At 34.9% G+C, this 13,626-nt stretch overlaps 3 long non-coding RNA genes across 4 annotated transcripts; all 3 read right to left on the bottom strand.

Annotated features, from left to right (window-relative positions):
- Positions 1-35: 35 nt before the first annotated feature.
- On the bottom strand, positions 36-13,284 carry LOC129875052 (uncharacterized). The gene is made up of 5 exons (XR_008763058.1): positions 13,214-13,284; positions 13,008-13,056; positions 968-1,015; positions 215-515; positions 36-113 (listed from the first exon to the last, which is right to left on the bottom strand). It is a non-coding gene; the product is annotated as an uncharacterized LOC129875052 (long non-coding RNA).
- LOC129875048 (uncharacterized) lies at positions 1,251-2,791 on the bottom strand. The gene is made up of 3 exons (XR_008763052.1): positions 2,636-2,791; positions 1,684-2,244; positions 1,251-1,452 (listed from the first exon to the last, which is right to left on the bottom strand). It is a non-coding gene; the product is annotated as an uncharacterized LOC129875048 (long non-coding RNA).
- LOC129875050 (uncharacterized) lies at positions 2,872-4,201 on the bottom strand. 2 transcript variants are annotated; one of them, XR_008763055.1, is made up of 5 exons: positions 4,110-4,201; positions 3,345-3,485; positions 3,198-3,255; positions 3,057-3,114; positions 2,872-2,941 (listed from the first exon to the last, which is right to left on the bottom strand). It is a non-coding gene; the product is annotated as an uncharacterized LOC129875050 (long non-coding RNA). The 2 variants fall into 2 exon arrangements; XR_008763054.1 differs by lacking the exon at positions 4,110-4,201 and adding an exon at positions 3,957-4,034.
- Positions 13,285-13,626: the final 342 nt, after the last annotated feature.

Here is a 13,626-nt window from a genome sequence, read left to right as displayed (position 1 = left end):
AAATAGTTGGTTATAAAATACATCACTTGCATTCAAACTGAAAGTACTTGGAGTGCATTTGCTCATTTGCTTCCTTCGAACCGGTTGGTTCTAAAATACATCACGAACAATGACTGCAAAAGGAAAAATCCCAACAAATCTCCTTATTAGCAAACAACAGTCAATTCATGTATCAGGTAGACTTATACAGAATTACCTACTTATACAGAATTACCTATTGTACCAACATCTTGACTATAATCATCAACTCCAAGGTACAAACACTTGCCGTCTTGTAAACAATGGCAAGAACCAAGACCAAATTAGTAGTTTTATACCTATCATAATAGATACTATCAACTAAATCTCAAAAGAACCCTACTTTCAAAACCTTACAATTCCATGTGGCCTTCCGTGAGCTTTAGTAACAATTTCCAACAAAGAAACGTCAGAAATAGAGCTCAGGGCCTCTCCTGTAAAGCCAACTCTTGCTGCAAAAGCATGTATATCGTCTAAATGGCAGTATTTTGAGGTCGCTGGTGTAAAGGAAACATTAGAAACCATCGTTAAAATGACAGACAAAAAGGAAGCATAACTGAAGATGAAAGCAACAGGCACATATAAATAACAATTACAATAAAGAAAGTAATTGCAAATGAAGCACCAGGAAATCGATGTACATGAACATCTTACAATAAAAGCAAAACCAATATATAAGCATCAATATTTTGTGTTGTGTGCAGCCATACAAATACGCACAATTAAAATTAAAACCACAAAACCATAAATAAAAGAATATTTGTAAAAAGATACCAATGAACACAAACCATCAAACAGCGTATCAGTTGAGTAATGCATGCAATCCTTTAGACTACAACAATCATTCCAAGTTATGAACATCACAGTTGTCAGGCAAAAGAAATTATGTACATCATCATCAATACAATAGAAAAGATGATGTCGGTACAACATTTTGCAAAAAGATTACCATATATTTCTCCCATCAGCTCCAGTCCATCTCGTGAAACACCAGATCCTTCAAAAGAAAGTACAACTTCAGATGATTAAGTAAAATAATAAATTGAGCAGAACTTTCTGCACATCAAAATGCATTAGATCAATGTCAAAGAAACTAATAGTTACCATTGTCATCCACCTTAACATAGCAGGTCCCCCTGCCTATAGCAACATATACCCGGTGCAAACTGGTTTAAGTTCAAACTAGGACTACTCATAAGAATAACAAACATGAAAAGAATAGTCCTATGGTAGGTCAGAATCATAATTTGCAGCAGTCTGTTTAAAGAAGTCCATAAGATGATCGTATTAATCTAGAATGTCCTTGGTTAATAAAGACTTTTCTGAATCTCCCGACAGAAATTTTGACCTCTGCAGTGCCTTGCTCTGAGTTTTGCACATGGAGAACTTCTCCAAATATATTTCCTTGCCTCTAGGAGACCTATGATTTAAGACCTGATTAACATCATCAGCTACTTCAAATTCAACACTATAATCATGTTCAAGGCGATTTTGTTTAGTTCTGTATTTACTTTTTTCAAACTTAAATATCTTCATTACTATCAAAAGATGATCCATCATGTATCAGGCTTCTATGCAAAGAACAAACAACACAACAACAACAACATACCCAGTGAAATCCCACTAAGTGGGCTCTGGGGAGGGTAGAGTGTACACAAAACTTACCACTACCTCGAGGAGGTAGAAAGGCTGTTTCCGAAAGACCCCCGGCAAAGAACAGCTCCGCATAAATGGTTTCCTTCCCTCATGCATCACATTTGAACTGTTATCAAGTTCAAGAGACTCCCTAAATGAGGCCTCCTCTGTTGATCTGCCAGCTACAATTGTTTAAGACTTCTCCCATCCGGAACCTAACAGGCAGTCTGATTTATAACTGGAGCTAGCTGAAGCACTGAATTTGTTGTCCAGAAAATCATCCTCTGTAGGTAAAAACATTAGATGAAAGGGGGTGCGCGAGTTTCTGGATTTCTAGTTCACACCGACTGTGCAATGAGCAAGAAAGCAATCAATTGACTGACTTGAACTTTCGATCTGACAGAGGAATCTGGATTCAGGATCATGCTTTTCGAAAGCACTTCCCGGCAGAAATTCTGTGCATAGCAAATCTCTCTCCTGACAGTGCACTCTCCAGTCAGTTTCTTTGGCTACGGGGAAGGAAGTTCAAGTGTTGCTTTGCAACTCAGGGCCCTGTACTCTTTTTCCTGATCTCATAATTCACAGGTGTATCTGAAAAGAGGAGTAGGGAATGGGATAGCAATAGATGAGTTCTTAGCTAGGTTTTCCAAAAGTAGCTTAAGAGAAAAGAAAGTGATAGAACTACACGATGGCATAACACTGAAATGCTTTGCACCATCTGATGTATTAACTCTCTCTTCCACTAACCAACTTTCTATAATTTGTCCCCCCCCTCTTTTAGATAGTCAGGGAAGTGAAACACTGTAGAAAATCAAAATCCGATATAGTATATGTTAACCAAAGATTAATTTTCCGTTTTCTTTCATCAGAAAATATACAGAAATATAGAAGGACCTGCAAACTAACCAGTGATTGTAAAGGAATCGAAGTGTAGAAAAAATAACTTATCACATCTCTTATCCATCGATTTGGTCCTGCATACCTTCCACTGTGTAACATCAGGACCTGAAATATATCCTGAGAGCTTGAATGAACCATCACTTGCATTCAAGTTGTTAAGGGAACTCAGATGAATCCCAAACTCACTGGACAATAATGGCAATGGAGAAGGAGAAGCATGTGTGCAACACAGGTTATCCTCACTGCATGCAGACGAACAAATTTTAAGAAACCAGACAGAAAATATCCTTAAGTTAGCTGGTGTAACAAAGACGGACCTATCAATAATTTGAAGTAGAGGATGTACAAGAGCAGAGACTCTTTCAGAGAATGCAAGACATTCTCTGGGCTTCCAGATCATATATGCAAACCAAAAGATCAATAAGGTCAGAGTACTGCTTTAGAGGTTAAGTATGTAAATTAATACTTTTCATTTGTTTGAATTGTGAGAAAACGATAAATACTTGGGGTGCATTTGCTTCCTTCGAACTGCTTGATCGTAAAATACATCACGAACAATGACTGCAAAAATAAAAATCCCAAGAAATTTCCTTATTAGCAAACAGCAGTCAATTCATGTACCAGGTAGGCTTATACAAAATCACCTGTTGTACCAACATCTTGTCTACAATCATCAACTCCAAGGTACAAACACTTGCCGTCCTATAAATAATGGCAAGAACAAAGGCCAAGTTAGTAGTTTTACACCAATCCTAATGGATACTATCAACTAAATCTCAAAAGAACTTTACCTTCAAAACCTTACGATATCCATTTGGCCTCCCATGAGCTTTAGTAACATTTTTTCCAACACAGAAGCGTCAGAAATAGAGCTCAGAGCCTCTCCTTTAAAGCCAAAGCTTGCTGCGAAAGCATGCATATCGTTTGAATGGCTGTGTTTTGATATCATTGGTGTAAAAGAAGCATAAGAAACCATAGTTAAAATCGTGTCTAATGCATTTTGATGTGCACATATACTCTCTCTTTCTCTCTCTCTCTCTCTCTCTCTCTTCTTTTTTTTGGGACACGGTACAGATAAAGAAAGTATTTTACTGCAAATTGAGCACCAGGAATGCGATATAAATGAACATCTTACAATAAAAGCAAAAAAATATTTTGTGTTGTGTACAACCATACAAAGTTTTCCCAATTACAAGTAAAACCACAAAATTATAAATAAAAGAACATCTGTAAAAAATATAATGAACACAAACAGTCAAACAACCTACCATTTGATCAATATCTTAGACTAAAACAACCATTCCAAGTTATGAACATCATAGTTGTCAGGCAAAAGAAATTAGGTACAACAGCATCAATACAATAAAAAGACGATGCCAGTCTAAGATTTTACAAAGAATTACCATATCTTTCTCCAATCAACACCAGTCCATCTCGTGAGGCACCAGATCCTTTAAAAAAAGTACAACTTCAGATGATGAAGTAAAATAATAAATTGAGCATAACTTTCTGCACATCAAAATGCATCAGATCAATATAAAAAAAACTAAACTTACCACTGTCATCCACCTTAACTTAGCAAGTTCCAGTGCCTATAGCAACAAATAGCTGGTGGAAATTGGGTTAAGTTAAAACTAGGAGTACACTAATTATAAGAATAACAAACATAAAAAGGAGAGTCCTATAAGGAAATAAACCTCACGTAAAAAAGTGATAGCGATGTGATATAAGAATATTCATTTGGAAAAGAGAAAATACATAGAGTCCCCCCTAAACTTGTACTTGTTTTTTAAGTAGACACCTAAAGTTTGCAAGGGTCCTATTACCCCATGGAACCATTATAAATACACCATTTTGACAACAATGCTAATCTCAAAGCCAGCGCATGTGTTCACTCTCAAATAAAATAATATAATTTTATTTTTTGTTACCTTTTGATAAAGGATCAAGTAAAACCCCAATTTGTTCACATTTTGACCCTCAAACCAACCGGATAACTCATTTCACTCTCCCCTCTCTCCTTTCCTCTCAAACTACTGTGGAACTCTTTTCTCTCTCTTTTTTTTAACTAATGCCACTATAAACAAGAAAAGATCAATTGCAAATTATAACAAAACAAAGAATAAATCTGATGTTTGGATTATCAATTGGTCCTTCGGTGTTGATTCAAAATGCCTACTCGGCACATTTTGTATCTTTATCATATACTGCGAAAATTGGTCACTCTTTAATGGCTTCAATTTAATTTATTTTTTAGAAATTTTGAAGTCGTAAATCGATCAAATTTCACTATTTAAATTATGGGTATTTGTTTCAGATTGAATTTTGACGAAGAAATTCAATTATAACTGGTTGCACAGTGTTCGCTGCTGGTGAAGAATTTCATTGACGGCTAGCTGTATCCCCTTTGATTGTTTTAGCATCTGATTTTACTGTTTTAGCCTTTGATTTCTTCTCCTCCTGCTTGGTCAGCGGGGGTGGCGGTGGAGCAGTAAGAGCATCTTCAACAACTACTTCAACTTCGCTAAAGTCTTTTGCTCAGGATTTGGGAGTTCTTCACATTTGTCGCTCTCTTCCTTAGACGAAGAAGATGTAGTAATTGGGGGTTCAAATTGGCAATACTACGTGGCATTTATGCATTGGTCTGGAGCTGAATTTTATTCATTCACGCGCTTCTCAAATGTGATATAACAGTTGCTGTGAAAATGGGTTAAAATGGTGTCTTTATAATGGTTGGAAATGGTTCTGTGGGGTAATAGGACCCCCGCGAACTTTAAGTGTCTACTTAAAAAACATGTATAAGTTTAGGGGGACTTTATGTATTTTCTCTTTGGAAAAAAAAATAATGATGCTAGAATGGAGCATCATACTAAGAGGAGAAAAAATAGTATCAATTTTCATATAAAGCATATGCCCTCGTCATCAGAAGTAGCAAACAAAGGAACATAAGAATTCATTGAAGAGCCTCACCGGTCACTGCCTTTTGTGCAAGCAACACACAAATTCGCAGGAGCAATCAGTCTAAAACATTAAAACTGCACGAAAGCACAACTTGCCATCATTAGTCACTTGACTATGATGTTTTCAGCAGCCCACCTCTACTGATCCCCTCAAATGAAAACATTGACAAAATAAGAAAAGATGAACCTCTTACATGGCACAATTTTCCATTTTTAAGAAACAATAAAGTCTAGACCATGTAAAGGAAAATAGCCAGTGAAGGCGTTTACGAAAGTCTGTCCATTTGAGTGTCTTCATTCAAAATACTACAAAAGAAAGTACAACTTCATATGATGAAGTAAAATAATAAACTGAGCAGAACTTTCTGCACATCAAAATGTATTAGATCAATGTCAGAGAAACTAATACTTACCATTGTCATCCACCTTAACATAGCAGGTCCCACTGCCTATAGCAACATATACCTGATGGAAACTGAGATAATTTCAAACTAGGAATACACTACTTATAAGATAACAAACATAAAAAGAAGAGTCCTATAAGGAAGTAAATCTCATGGAAAAAAGAAATAGAGTTGCGACATAAGAATATTCATTTGGAAAAAATTACTTATGATTCTAGAATGGAGCATCATACTAAGAGGAGAAAAGGTATAACAATTTTTATATAAAGTATATGCCCTCATCATCAGATGTAGCAAACAAAGGAACATAAGAATTCATTGAAGAGCCTCACCGATCACTGCCTTTTGTGCAACTAGTCTAAGAGATTAAAATTGCATAAAAGCATGACTTGCCATATTCTCAGCAGCCCACCTCTATTGATCCTCAAAACATAAACAAAATTAGAAATAAAAATATAATTCCCCATTCTCTTACATGGCACAATTTTCAACTTTTAAGAAACAATAAAGGGCAGCCCGGTGCACTAAAGCTCCCGCTATGCGCAGGGTCCGGGGAAAGGCCCGACCACAAGGGTCTATTGTACGCTGCCTTACCTTGCATTTCTGTCGAAGGCTGTTTCCAAGGCTTGAACCCGTGACCTCCTGGTCACATGACAACAACTTTACCAGTTACTCCAAGACTCCCCTTTAACTTTTAAGAAACAATAAAAATCAAAAAGTTTAGACCATGTAAAAGAAACTAACCAGTGAGGGTGTTTACGAAAGTCGTTCAAATCGAGTGTCTTTATTCATATACTACAAATCACAACTTCTTTTAATCAACTACTTATTTTTTTTAGAGTTGTACGAGTGGGGGACTTTAAGAATAACTCCACATCTTTCCATTCAATACCTAGTAAAGTCATAAAGAATATTGATACTTTGAAAGGGTAAATTGGTACACCTTGGTGGCACCAGCATCGAGGTTGTTGAAACCAACACCTCAACGCGAAATCGTACAAGATAACCCCTGACTGAATTGAACTCCAAATAGCCTCAGGCATTCGCTTAATGCTCCCCAAACTCCAAATAGCCTTGGGCATTCGCTTATTGCTCCCCATCTCCCTAAAAAGTAAAAACAAATTCTTGAACATCCTTAACATACAACATGTTTTTTTAAAAGACTCCGTGAATTTCCTTGATATGTTATTGAACTTTTCTTTTAAAAGCTTGCATGAAAGAATTCCAAGAAAATTTAACAATAACTTCAAAAAGCCAACAAGTTCTCGAATTTTCCTTTATTCTTTTTTAATGCATGGAAGAATACCAAGATATTGGGAATAGCAGTAGTATTACTTGAGCAGATAGAACGGTGGGAAAATTGATTTAAGAAAATTGATCGGACAACATAATTCTTGAACATCTTTAAGATATGCTTTTAAGAATACCAATGTAGTAATATTCTTAATGCATTTAAGAATACCAATAGCTTAATGTTTTTGATTTTTTCTAAAAAAGAATGCATGCAAGCATTCCAAGATTTCTTAAATTTCCTTTATATTAGCATTACTTGAGCAGATTGATCACAGGGAAAATATGTGCAATGCCAATATATTCTTGAAAACTACAATTTCTTTGATTTCCTTAAAATATGCATGCAAGAATTCCAAGATAATGAGTTTTCGAATTTTCCTTCTTTCTTTTTTAATGGATGGAAGAATGTCGAGATAATAGGAAGAGCAGTAGTATTACTTGAGAAGATCACTGTTCCTTTATAAACTGTAGGGTATATTTTTGGTCATCAACTGCTGGCCCTTTTCTTATACAAATCCGATCTGCGTACTTTGCTCTGTTTTCAGCATCAAGTCCTTTTGCCTGTAAATCAATGTAACTTCAAAAAGCCAACAAGTTCTTGTTTTTTTTTTTCTTAACAAAGAATGCATGCAAGAATTCCAAGAAAATCTGACAATATCAAGTTCTCGAATTTTCCTTCTACCGATAGATAGATCGGCCGGAATATTGATTCACGGTTTTCATCGGACATCGTCCCCGGGACAGAGTTGTACCTTGGTGGCACCAGCATCGAGGCTGTTGAAAACCAACTCCTCAACAACCCTTGTGGAATCATACAATATACCCCCCGACAGAATTGATCCCCAAATCTCCCTAACAATATAATTTTTCTTTAAAAGATTTCTTGACATCATCCAATATATTCTTGAAAACTAAAATTTCTTTGACTTCTTTAAAATATGCATGCAAGGATTCCAAGATAATCTGATTTAGGGTTCCAAGATAATGATTCTCGAATTTTAATGGACGGAAGAATACCAAGATAATAGGAAGAGCAGTAGCATTACTTGAGCAGATTGATTGCCGGGTAAATTGATTTAGGCTTTTGATCGGACATCGTCAAAAGAACAATATGATGGGCATACTCTAAGATGCCGGTAGCGTACCGTTTGCATTGGCTTTAAGTTGGTCAAAATCAACTTAAAGTCTCTTTTTAGATTTTGAACGTGTTTGACTAATGCTAACTTTTTAAACCATAAAGTTCTTAAACTCAGTTAAAAATGAAAAGTTAGGATTCCTAATTTTTTTTAAGTGCTTAAAATCATTTTTTTGACCATGGAAATTACTTTTATATCCTTTATATTTTAATTAAATTTCCAAACTACCCTTTTTATTCTTTTAACCCTAAAATTCACATAATTTTCCTCATTTAAGCACTTTTATCCAAACACTCAACTGCTTATTTATAAAAATAACTTTCAACACTTCAAAGTTCTAAAAACACTTCATACATAAAAGTTATTTTTTTTTAAGCCCATCCAAACGGGCTCTTTATAGCTTTCGAACTAGTTAATACACGCGGATTACTCTAACATGAGCCGGTAGCGTATATGATAAACGGAGTAGTTTTCTAGTTAATACACGCGGAAAAGAAGGAAAAAATTAGTTGATTAGAAAAATATTATTTCTTGTAAATTTTATTCTAGTACTTATTTATTAAAAATAAAAAGAGGTTATTGTATTAATAATGTGAATTTTTTTATTATCATATATAACTTAAAATTATTTAACTTTGTGCAATTATTTTAGTTTGATTCAGAATATAAAATTGATTCGAAATTTTAATAATTTTAATCCTAAGTATTAAGTTTATAAGTTAATTTTTTATACATATTAAATGAATTTCTTAATTAAATATTTTTTTTATACATATTAAATAAATTCCTTATGATGAAATGTTTTGTAGTATGTCATTAATGTCTACCCTACCTAGATTTTATACTACTCTAATAGAATGTCATTTACTTAACCTATTAAGAACGTACTTTTGAAGGCAATCAAGAAAATCAAACCCACAACCTGTGAAGTTATAAATCTTTACTACTGGGAAGGGAGATAACTAACGTTACCAAATAAATAGAGGAACCTGTTCATTTTATTTGGATTTTCAAGCAACTATTTCCACAGAGAAAGAGAAACTAATCCAAGCGATGTGTTCACAAAATACCAACCAAAGACTTGCTTCTATAAAGAGAGATGCTGAAGGAACAAGGTAGAAACGTGAGTAATCTAAATGATACATGTACAAATCTGTATTCACGATTAAGTGAGTCTATATCCTTTTGCAATTATCAATAGTAAATTATTAATTAATCAAAAGAAATGTGATTGCAATATAAACTCCATAAAGCACTAATGTATGGAGTCTCGACACTAAGCTACTAAAATAGCTACCGATTGGCAGTAAATTAGAAAGTATTCCACCACCTAATCCAGAGCGGTTTTCGCTCCTTTCTTTCAAGCTATAGAGTCGATTACTAATAGTACTAGTTTGAAAGGCTCGTTGAATTGATCCACTACGGTGTTAACATTATACGCACCATAAGCACCTGAAATACTAAATGGAATAGGTATTAGTTTGATATAGTTTGAAAGGATCGTTGAATTGATCCACTACGGTGTTAACATTATACACACCATAAGCACCTGAAATACTAAATGGAATAGATATTAGTTTGATAATAGTTGGAGCAACAAACTCGAATTGGCAAGAATCTCATTCGTACGAAGTCGGGTGCCGGCGGCAGACTCAAGTGGCCCCCGAACCAATCGCCTATTACATAATTCACTAACTCTGCAGACAATTGAAAGGAGTCTCCCTTTCTCCTTTTTCGAGGAGTTGGAGAATGCTGAGGATTTCTCCATACAGTACAAATCATCCATATTACATTCAACACAGATAGGACATGCTATGTCAAACAATAACATAATAAATGAATTCAGTGAAGGGAGGTAGATTCATTTCAACACAGAAGAATATAATGATCAAAACTGCAATACAATGATTTAAATACGGTATAAACAGAGAAGGAACAACATTATTTCTTGAACCTCAAGATTCATCACTACAAAACACTAATATTTTTCAATAAACAATTGTAGGAACCAGTGGCGGAACCAATATCTATGTGAAGGAGGTTCAAAGTATAAAGAAGTAAGAACGAGTTGTAAGGTTCATTTTAAGCTTGGAAGTTGACATCCATTCCTACAAACAAAATACTGTCTCATTTGCAGTTGACCTACCTCCATTCATGAAAATTTAGTTCCACAAAGGAATGAATATAAACAAATGGCTAAGCACCGAGGAAACAATCTGATTAAATCAGCGGCTACACAATACCATTTCACCCCTTTTTCTTCCGTCAAAATAGATGCAGACTCAACTGTTTGGCCATAGACTTACGCTCAATGATTTGAAATAATATTGGAGAATATTTCAAGTGTGTGTGTGTTTATCAAACTGGCCCATTATTTCAACTTCAGACTCCATGTCAAAACTGACTCCTAAAAGAAGTTGTTGGCTTTTCATCAATTGTTGCGCACTAGCCTTTTCCCAGCAAACTAACGGGGCTGCCAGCGCACAATGCACTAGTGAATAGAAAAAGCGAATTGAGATTGCTAATGACGGATGGAGGTTAGGGTAGAACATGTTTGGTTCCTCACCGTTATCTACATCACCGTATAATGAAAATGATGAGAATTACATCAATAAAGAAGAGACATAAGCATTGCCTCTCAATCAAACTTGAAATAAAGAATTTGAAAAACAGGTTTTAGGAGTTTTTTCACGTTCTTTCAAATTTTCACTCATAGTACTTATTAGACTGTTTTCTTATATCCAAACACAACTTCAACTTTCACATACCCTTTTATAGTTTCAACATTAAATACCACTACTCTTTTTCTTCAATCTCAACTAACTCATCTCAAAACTCCTAATTAACTATATACTTCTTGAAATTTTCAACCATGTGAGTACGTATACATCGTTCAAACTTCAAACTAAAAGCAGTGCACGTGCTTGCATTCGTTGTTAACAAGCTATATCCGCTCCTTCAAGATTGGATAGACAAAACATTGGACATGTTATCCTTCCAGCTTCAATTATACCCACAATGTATTAAGCAATTTACGATATGTTTCTTTGACCACTTACCCTTTTCACCAAGTTACTCTTACTCTTAACCCGTGGGGTTCATTTTAATAGATATACTCATATAATTAGAATTTAACCTTACATATACAGTATAATTTTTCGACGAAGGGGGTTCACCTCCACATAGCTCTGCTCCTGGTAGGAACTTCCTATTACATTATCAGAATTAGAAAATAGAGAAATAACGTAAACCATCGAACTCTAAGTTAGAAAAGTCATTTTTTAGAATGGTAAACAAATGTCACCTAAGTAGTTTACCTTAACTTGGCGCTGAATGGATTCCACATAGTAATGATCTCATAGAGTGGCTTGAAGTATAAACAACTATACATTTGTCTTCATCTTTGAGTAAGCTGTTGATGTAAGAGGAAGTTGAAATGGAAAACTAATAGAAGTGAAAACAACTATACATTTGTCTTCATCTTTGAGTAAGCTGTTGATGTAAGGGGAAGTTGAAATGGAAAACTAATAGAAGTGAATAACAAAATTTGTCTAAAAATGACGTATAAAGGAAAAAAACATATAAAAGCACTATCATTCAGAATTTCATTGGTAGCCTTCGGCTTCATCTCCTCCGGTTCTTGTTGATGTATAATCAAAAGAAAATAAGAGAGGTGGAATAAATTAAAGGGAGATGTTAATTGGAGGAAGGGAGTAACGTTAAAACAGGGGACTTTGTTAAGTGGGTTGCAAATACATTATTCAGAGGACATGACACTGCATTTAAGCAAAAACATAATCAAGATTCCATATGAGAAAGATTAGGGTTGATTAAATGAAGGAGTGAAATACAAGAGCTAGTTAGTGTCAATGGACTAACCTGTTGAAGAAATTCTAACAGATCCACATCAGTTAAACTAACGCCCAAAATACATGGAACCTGTATTATCACGAAAACAACCATTTTCTTATGAAACACATGCAAAAGAATCTTGTTAGCTAGTGGAGTGTTTCCTAAACATGAATGATGTCATGAATAGTTTTCTAAAATAAGTTGGAAGCTATTCAATTTTCAAGGCAACATAATTCAAAAGGAGAGAACCTCTAGAATTGTCTTGTTATTGATGGTATTAGAACAAAAAAATTCTCTTAAAAGTAACAATTCATAATTCACTTCCTATAATCAACCCAATTAAAACATAAAATGGACCTTAAGGGACAATGTGCACAAATGACACTTGAAAGCCTTAAACCCTCAAAAAAACTATGGTATTGATACCTCAGAATCGAATAAGTAGACTAAAAAGAAGTGCTTGTCATGCTTTGTTTTCACACTTAAACAGGCACATATCCTTCAGAGGGAGGAACAGGATCAGGATCGCTAGAGAGAATAATATCTAAAGTGTAGTAAAAGGTTCGAGAATGTAGGTGAGCAATCTCTCCCAGCCCTTGTGTATTTACTATACAGTGTAGCTTTGTTCCCAATAATTCCTACTCCCAGTTCTTATTACCTATTAGTTGATGTCACTTTCTAATCCTGTATTAACAACTACAACCAGTACTATATTACCTTTCCCTTATAAAACTGATTTGCAAATGGTTTACATGAACTTAACTTTTTGAATGTATAATATGACAGAGACAAGTATTAGAGAATGTTACCGCAAGAAGTGTGACTGATGTTGGTTGCTTGTGAATCAGATTTAAGTTCCTGCTTTAACGAAAACATATAACTTCATGCTAGAGTTAGGTTCAACTTCAATGAATGTTGCAAAATTTATCGGAATGGAATTTCAGGTAAATGGCAATTTTATCAAGTTCCATAGACTGGTTGTGTAATGAAACTCTAAACAAAGATCATAATTTACCTGGTAAATGATCTTGAAGCTTGAGAATGAATGTTCCAGATCCAACCCCAGTTTTGAATTTGGTCAGCATAGTATGGTCCAAAGACTCAAAAATCAATGTTACCTATTATAAGGAGTTTCCAAGTCTTCCCCGCAAGCCAAGCGGCACAAGGCAAATCTATTTCAGATTAGATGACCATAAACGTACCAATTCTTACTCAGAAACAAGATAGGTTGTTGTCCTCTTTTGTCCGGATAGGACCTAATAATTCACTAAGCTACAAACTCCACGTTGAAATGACACATCAAATTGTTTTTAGGCAATCATTACCTTCTCACACAGTTCTTCCAAACGAATTCACTCATCTGCAGCATGCTGTAGAACATGACAAGGAGTGTAATGCTCAACGAAGATAAATGCTAGAATCAAACAA

This window comes from Solanum dulcamara, chromosome 11, assembly GCF_947179165.1.
Source record: "Solanum dulcamara chromosome 11, daSolDulc1.2, whole genome shotgun sequence".
NCBI classification, from domain to species: Eukaryota; Viridiplantae; Streptophyta; class Magnoliopsida; order Solanales; family Solanaceae; genus Solanum; species Solanum dulcamara.
The sequence above is the reverse complement of the archived record's forward strand: the minus strand, read 5'-3'. Positions and strand labels throughout refer to the sequence as shown.